This window comes from Nannospalax galili, unplaced genomic scaffold, assembly GCF_000622305.1.
Source record: "Nannospalax galili isolate Female #2095 unplaced genomic scaffold, S.galili_v1.0 scaffold203, whole genome shotgun sequence".
NCBI classification, from domain to species: Eukaryota; Metazoa; Chordata; class Mammalia; order Rodentia; family Spalacidae; genus Nannospalax; species Nannospalax galili.
The window spans coordinates 1,175,890-1,183,651 of NW_008351640.1; positions in this window are offsets into that span (position 1 = coordinate 1,175,890).

Genomic DNA, 7,762 nt, shown 5'->3' on the forward strand with positions numbered 1-7,762 from the left:
GGAGAAAAGGCTAAAAGGAGAAAAGGCGTGAGCCCTGCATCTGTGGCCAGACACAGCACCGTCCAGCAGCATGTGCCCCTAGAGGGGGGCATGAAAAGGCTATGACCAGCACTGAGCATGCGCCCTTAGTGTGAACCAGCCACCATCCGGGTACACATGGCATGAAGTCATGTCCCCTAAGGGGAAGCCTGCAGGGGCGCAGAGGACTACAGGAGAAAGAATCCACATGGGGTCGTCCTCTGAGCCCCTTCCCCAAGAAAAAGTTTACAAAAAAAAAAATGGCTTTTTAAAATCTTTTTTTCTGTTTGTATGGTGCAACCCACCTTAAATTCTTTAAGTGCTCTGAGGCCACCCATGGTTTAAATCCTTTGTTTTTGTTTATGGGGCACTTGGAGCTGGAGTGCCCTTTTGCCCTAAGGCTAGTTAATTTAAATTCTCACCTAACTGGTTTAGATGAGCTTGAGGGTGGGGGGGGGAGGAAGAAGATAACAAAACAGATTAAGGAAGTTTGTTATTTTAGCAGTTGATTTCAAAACTTGTATAAAAATCCCTTAGAACTTTGGGGATTTTGTTTCTAGGGGTGTTGTTCAAGATAGAAAAGGAAAGGGGGGTGAAACACTGATTCCTAGGGGAACATGCCTGGGATCAAACCTCAGGTTATTCTACGGAGTCCACAGCGCAAGCCTGCATTAGAAAAATGTATAGATAGGGGTCCTGTCTACACCCGTGCGGGCAGTGGGGGTCCATTAAGAGGGCTAAGAGCCTTTGGCTAACATCAGGGGTAGCCCTGATCAGAAAGCCTCAATTGCTCCTTCATCTTTAAGAGTCCCAAGCAAAGACTCAGACCAAAAATAAAAGGAGGAAAAAGAGGAGAAACTGCTGATCCTCAAGGGTGGGATGGCTTAAGGCAAAGCTGCTGTTACCCTCTTGGAGAGAGGGGATACTCACAAACTATGTGTGTTTCAGGAGCCTCACCGTTCAGGCGCCAGCTATGGGGTCTCTCCCTTTCCTTGTGGGTCATTGGCCACGGTCCACGAGGACAAAGGGAGCAGAAGAAGGGATGGGGTCACGGATGGCCGGTGAGCACTGACAGAAGAAAGCCCTTCTGGGGAGGCAGTTTCAGTGATACAACAGCTCCAGATTCAGTGAAACAGCTCCAGACTCAGTGAAACAGCTCCATTTATTTAGTGGGGTTTAGGGAAAATATAGTTTGGAGGCAGTAGCCAATGCTTCAGCTGATAGGTGCTCATAGTATGCTTTATTTACATGTGGCAGTAGGCTCCTGTCATCTATCAGGCAATGCCTAATTATCATATAGAAAAAACCTGGGGGTAGTTTTTACTCCAGGTCACTATGCCAAAGGTCATGTTTTAAATGAGGCCAAGCATCCATGCTTGGCGGCACTTTCCAGGTAAGTCAGGCAGAAAGCCCCTGCTGAGAAAGGAGCCAACCTTAACAGCAGCATTCCCCAACACTCCACACTATATTTCCCCTGACCCCCACTGAATAATTGGAGCTGTATCACTGAATCTGGAGCTGTTTCTCTGAGTCTGGAGCTGTATCACTGAATCTGCCTCCCCAGAAAGGCTTTCTTCCATCAGTGCTCACTGGCTGTCCTAAGCCCGTTCGTCACTTCTGCTCCCTTTGTCCTCATGGACTGGTGGCCAGTGAACCATGAGGTGAGGGAGAGACCCCACAATAATATAATCCAGTTCATGAGTTTAATGGTAGGAAAAGTGATACTTTTATAAAATGCACAGTTCAGTGTCTAATGTTTCATTACATACTGACTCAAATATTTTTTTCTGGAAAATAGGATATTTTTCGGCAGGGTCTCCTGTAGTTCAGGCTGGCTTTGAATGTCCTATGTAGCTAAGAATGAGTTTTGAATTCCACATCCTAATTTCTGGATGTGCGTCACTATGCCCAGTTTTTATATGGTGCATGCCAGGCAAGTATGGTCCCACAGTCCTGCATCCTCAGTCCAAGAGACATGGTTCATTAGTTAATTTTTGTGTCCTCAACACATTCATACTTAGTATGATGCAGCACATACCTAGTATCATGGTAAACACTGAATAAAGAGTGATTTGGTAGTAATGTGTCCCAGCCCCTTGCACTGGTAGATGCTAAACACCCCAGACATGTAGATGTTTGCTATTTGACTAGCTTTAACCTATTTGATTTTATGTGGTGCTGGCTGGAGTTTCATGGCATCTCATACTCTGAATGAAGCAAAGTTTATGCCAAGATATACAATGTCGAAACACTGTTGCTCTTTTCAATCTGAATATTACACTAGCTTTTCTGTCCTGAATTTAAAACAAGCTTCAGTAAAGAAAACATCTAAAGAGCTCAGATCTTATCTATCCTTCTGCAAATAGCTTTTGTATTTTTCAATACCTGGGATGAAGCAAAGTGCAAGACTTTTAGAAAACTGTATACATTTTTCAACACCAGGGAAAACCTTTGGGTGGTACCTCTATCGTAGAATGTTAAGGCAGATGCATAAAGCAGTTATTTCTCTTCATACACACATATAACAGCATAAAAATCAGAATTAGTTCCAGATGATTTTTATGGTTTCAAATGACAAGAAATAAATACAAGTGACATAATTAACCTGTTGAATCGTGACTAGCAAATGACAGATAGAACTATGTCCTGGAGCTCTCTTCTTTCTGAGTTCCCTCAGTCTTCCCCTTAGAAAATCTTAGTGATGTGCACTTGTATTTCTTTACTTTCTTCTGTTTCAAGTTGGACTGTAGGAAGAAATATTTAGAAAATAAGCCAGTTACTTAAAAGTAATGAAAAAAGGACACATTTTATCAGTGATTAGTTAATAATACTCAACATTTTGCAATATGTAGCATGAGTACACATCCACATGTTTATGCATATTCAATGATGACTATCTCCAAAACAGTTCTGTGTGTTCATGTCATGATCTAGATATTAATTCCTGTCTGGAAGATTTTTACATGAGCTACTGACACAATTTCATGCAACAAGTTGAAACTTGTAGCATGGTATGTATAAATATCATCATTTGAAGGAGAAATGTGTTTGAGAAATACTGATGTGAGATTCAACATTAGGAAAATCTATATGCATTCACCATCCATCTGGTGTCAATGCATTAAAATATTCATCTGAACCAAAGCCGTTCATTTTATAATATCTGTTAAAATCATAAGAATGGATTTAATATCATATCAGCCCAATAATTATGTATTTAAGCACCTTTTGGGGAGTAAGATGAAAGAAACTTTTTATGTATGACTATTTGGAGAATATCTTTAACTTTGCCCAAAGTCAGTTGTGAAAATGCCTCATTTTTCATGTTAACAACAACTGTTTGTATTTCATGAAGGGGAGAAAAAAAAATGGAAATGAAAGGATATTTTCTTTACATTCATTGATCTGTTCTTTTTCCTTCTGTTTTTCCTCTTCCACCTCCTTTTCCTTTTGTCCTTCCTCCATCTTCTCACTTCTCACTCTCTCAGTCCATTCCTCTTAAATTAAAAGAAAATATTGTTGGGCTGAAGAGATGGTTCAAGGGTTAAGAGGACTGGCTGCTCTTGCAGAGGACATGGCTTTGGGGCTCAGCACACACATGACAGCTAACATCTGTAACTCCAGTTCCAGGATAATTTGACACTTTCATCTGACCTCTTCAGGCATTGCACAACACGGGTACACATACATGCATGCATACACATAAAATAAAAATAGAGAAAATATTGTGTATTATTACTAGCCTCTAGTATCAGCCTTCATAGACTTGAATTTTACTTCTTTCAGTTCATATATGTGTAGCGTTTTTCTATCATACTAATATTTTCCTTAATCTACAAATCACCATAGTAACCTCAAAAGGACCTCAAACCAGAAGTTTACACATCACTGAGCTTAGACTAGACCTGACACCTGCTATTTGTTCAGCGTGTTTTCAGTTTTTAAGGTCAGTGCCATTAGCCTTCTGTTCTGTCACTTTCAAACTTGTGTTTCACCATTCATTTCAGAAATGTCAACAATTAGTGATTACATATGTGTTAAAAATACATAAGAACATTTGGTTTGCAGGGCTTTACATCAAACAACGTAAAATATAAAAATAAAGCAAAAAAAATACAAATTGAATGTTCATCTATGATCCCATTAGAACTATTACCTAACAATAATAAAGAGAAAAATAAAAGATTGTTTTATAAATTACTATTTATGATGAGAAAAACAATCTGTTTTAATTACCAAGATGCAAATGTGAAATAAATAGAAAATGCAGAGGTTTAATTTAATTGTCTCATTGTTTTGCAAACGTACATGAAAAGTTGAAATTCTTCATAAATGTGACTACATTCAAATTTTAGTATCTGATAATAAAATTAATTACAACAATAAAATGCCAAAATTTTATATGAAAGAAATGTATACTGCAAAGGATGTTTTATGCATAAAAGCTGTTTTTTTTATTTTTATTATTTTTTTATTTCATGTGTATTCTTGTATTGCCTGCATGTAGGTAAGTGCACCCCTGTCGTGTAATGCCCACAGAGGTCAGAAGAGTCTGTTGGATCCCCTGGGACTTGTTATGGACAGTTGTTAGCTGCCATGTGGGTGCTGGGATTCAAACCTGGATCTTCTGCAAGAACAACCAGTGGTCTTAACCACCAAGCCATTTCTCCAGCCCCCGAAATCTGTTTTTAAATGAACTTGAAAATGTAAGCATTAACAGTTTAAAAGAAGATACTAAAACTCCAGTAAATTAATTAATGTATTCCCAACATCATAAATCATCCAGAAAGTACTTAATTAGATCTCTGAGATAATATTTTTATAAATGAGAGTACTTTTAGCATATTTCTCTCAAGGATTTACTTTGGAGCTTGTTTTGATGTTTTAGCAACAATATGGACAGGCTGAACTGCTCTGACATAGCTTATGATAGCTGAAGTAGGGAAAAATTGGGAAGAAAAATTTAAGAACATGTGCATAAAGAGACATGAATTCTTTTTTGACTGAACAGATCTACTTATGCTAATTTTTATGTAGAACTAAATTTTAAAAAGCACAAACATAAATGAAAATGTTATTATGTTTGTCATAAATATTTATAATAGAAGTTGGGAATGGTAACTATGCATTAATATGTAATTAGTAAAATAAGTAAGCATATTTATAAATAGAAAATAATTATTGAATAATATTATTGGCATTCAAGTGATCATAATAGGGCAGGAATGTGCTGTAAATGGGTATAAGGAGATTCTGAGTCCCTAAAATCCAGTGAGTACATTGCATGTTTAACAAGCAGTAGACATGTAATCTTTATCTATTTCCTCCAAATTGAAACCTTTCTTGAGGGTGGCTGGTTGAGACTCGAGAAGTAAACAAAACCTACAAATTTCCAAGCTCCTGAAATTTGAAATATGTGGAGAGGAGACTCTGACCTGATCTGTGGAGAAGTGACAGAGAGCTCCAGAGATGAAGATTTTAGATCCTCATGCAGCAATATTTGGTGAAAGATTTTTGTCTAGGGAGATGGTAAAAGTTGGTTTTTCTCCGGGAATTATGACATCTAGAGTCATGTGCATTTGGTTGTTTACCAATACTGCATATGAGTTCCTTCACATTGAGAGGGATGTAATTCCCATTACAGAGCTGTTGATTATCCTCAACATAAAAGTGCCATACTTCAACAATAGAGATATTTTGCTGGACCAGTCATTGTGTTTGTTAGGCTTATACCTGAGTAGGACCATTGATTGGTTTCTTCCCTTGGCAGCTTGCATAGTGTTCTCTGTTAACATGAACCTGACTTAAAAATTATCTGTTATTTACTTATACATATCGTTAATTTCCATGCAAAGCAGTTATTTCTGTGCTAGTCACACATAAGCAATAAATCCTTAGATCATCTGCACATTATTATCACTAAAATTATTAAAATTTGTAATGTAATGTATAACTTAATTGAAAATTGTGACTCTACTGGATTTAATGCATTATAAAATGATTTATAGGGTGGAAACTCTTTTCTTCCTATTTGAAAAAAAATTACTATTTTTATTTTCTGTGCATGAGTGTATTGCCTGCATGTATGTGAGTGTACCCATGTCGTGCAATGCTGTGGCAGTCAGAAGAGGGCTTCAGATTCCCCTGGAACTGGAGTTAAATATGGCTTGTAGCTGCCATATGGGTTGAGGGAATTGAAACTGGGTCCTCTGCAAGAGCAGTCAGTGATCTTAACCACTGAGCCATCTCTCCAGCCTCCCTTTTCTTCCTTTTACATTTTGAAAATTATTTATTTATATACTTAGACTTATTTTATTCTCTTTTATGAAGACATATAATTTTCCAAAGAACTCTCATGTTTTAATTTATATAATTCCTGAAAATATGCATGTATACACACATGTGTACATGTTTATTATATATTTGACACATTTCATTGTCATATACCTTAGCTAAAATATAACAAACATTTTAGAGTATTTCAACTAGAATACTTTAAAAGACAAACCTTGTAAGAGTTTTCTTTTTTAAAATAAAATTATTTATTCCTATTTATACATATGAATATATTGCCTGCATGTATATAAGTGTACCACACTTGGGCATTTCTCACAGAAGTCAGAGGATGCTGTGGGATCCCCTAGAACTGGTGTTAAGGATGGGCATTAGACCCTATGTGGGTTCTGAGACTTGAACTAAGGCCCTCTGCAAGGGCAAGAAGTGCTCTTAATTGCTGAATCATGTCTCCAGCCCTATGAATTTTCTTAGATGCACAAGCTCTTCACAAGATGTACTTTTAAAATTTTTACTGAGGTTTTGTACATTTCATACAACAGTTCTTAATCAAATTTAGACAGCCTCCCCCATCCATGGCCCTCCTCCCTGCTGGACCTCATGCATTCCATCATGCATGTTAAGTCCAAAAGAACAAAATAAAATAAAAAATGATGTATGTTTTTGGCAAGTGTAATGAAAGCATTTATATTTAAGTTCCTATATCCAACTATGTCTACTATCACACATAAAGAAAAGATATTATTAGAAACATGTATAATTTCAGTCTTTGACTCAATTAAAAATTGAAATGATGCATGCAATATCTCCAAGTAGAGAATTTTAGAAGGTTGAATGAAGCATAAGTTTTGTCCAAAATTATTTTTTTTGAATTTTAATACATGAATTTGATCAATGAACTATTGATTTTCTAATACTAAATTACTGTGTTTCAGGGTTTCCCATGCTTAAATATTATTGAACATAATGTTTTATTGTGGATTCTGTGAATTTCTGACCCTGTCATACAGTAGAAAATATGAGAGATAATTAAGATACTCTCATATTTATATCAACATTCATTTTCCATGGATTTGAAAAGACAAAGCTTTCAGTATGAAATAATTGTCAATGTAGTGGTGACCCACCACCTATTTCTCACCTCCCCTTTGGGGCCTTTTTTTTTCAGAACATTCTTTCTTACTGAGATTTTATTGGTTGAGGACCAGAACACAGACCTTTCAATTCTTACACAATTCTTAATACACGTACCAAAAGTCTAAAGAACCACGTATTGTGTTTCTTTTAAAAAATCATTCCAAGGCTGGCATGGTGGCACATGACCTTTGATCTCAGCACTCTGGAGGCAGAGGTAAGAGGATCTCTGTGAGTTCAAGGCCAGCCTGGTCTACATAGTGAGCTCCAGGACAGCAGGAGCTACACAGAGACCCTGTCTCAAAAAGACCAAAAA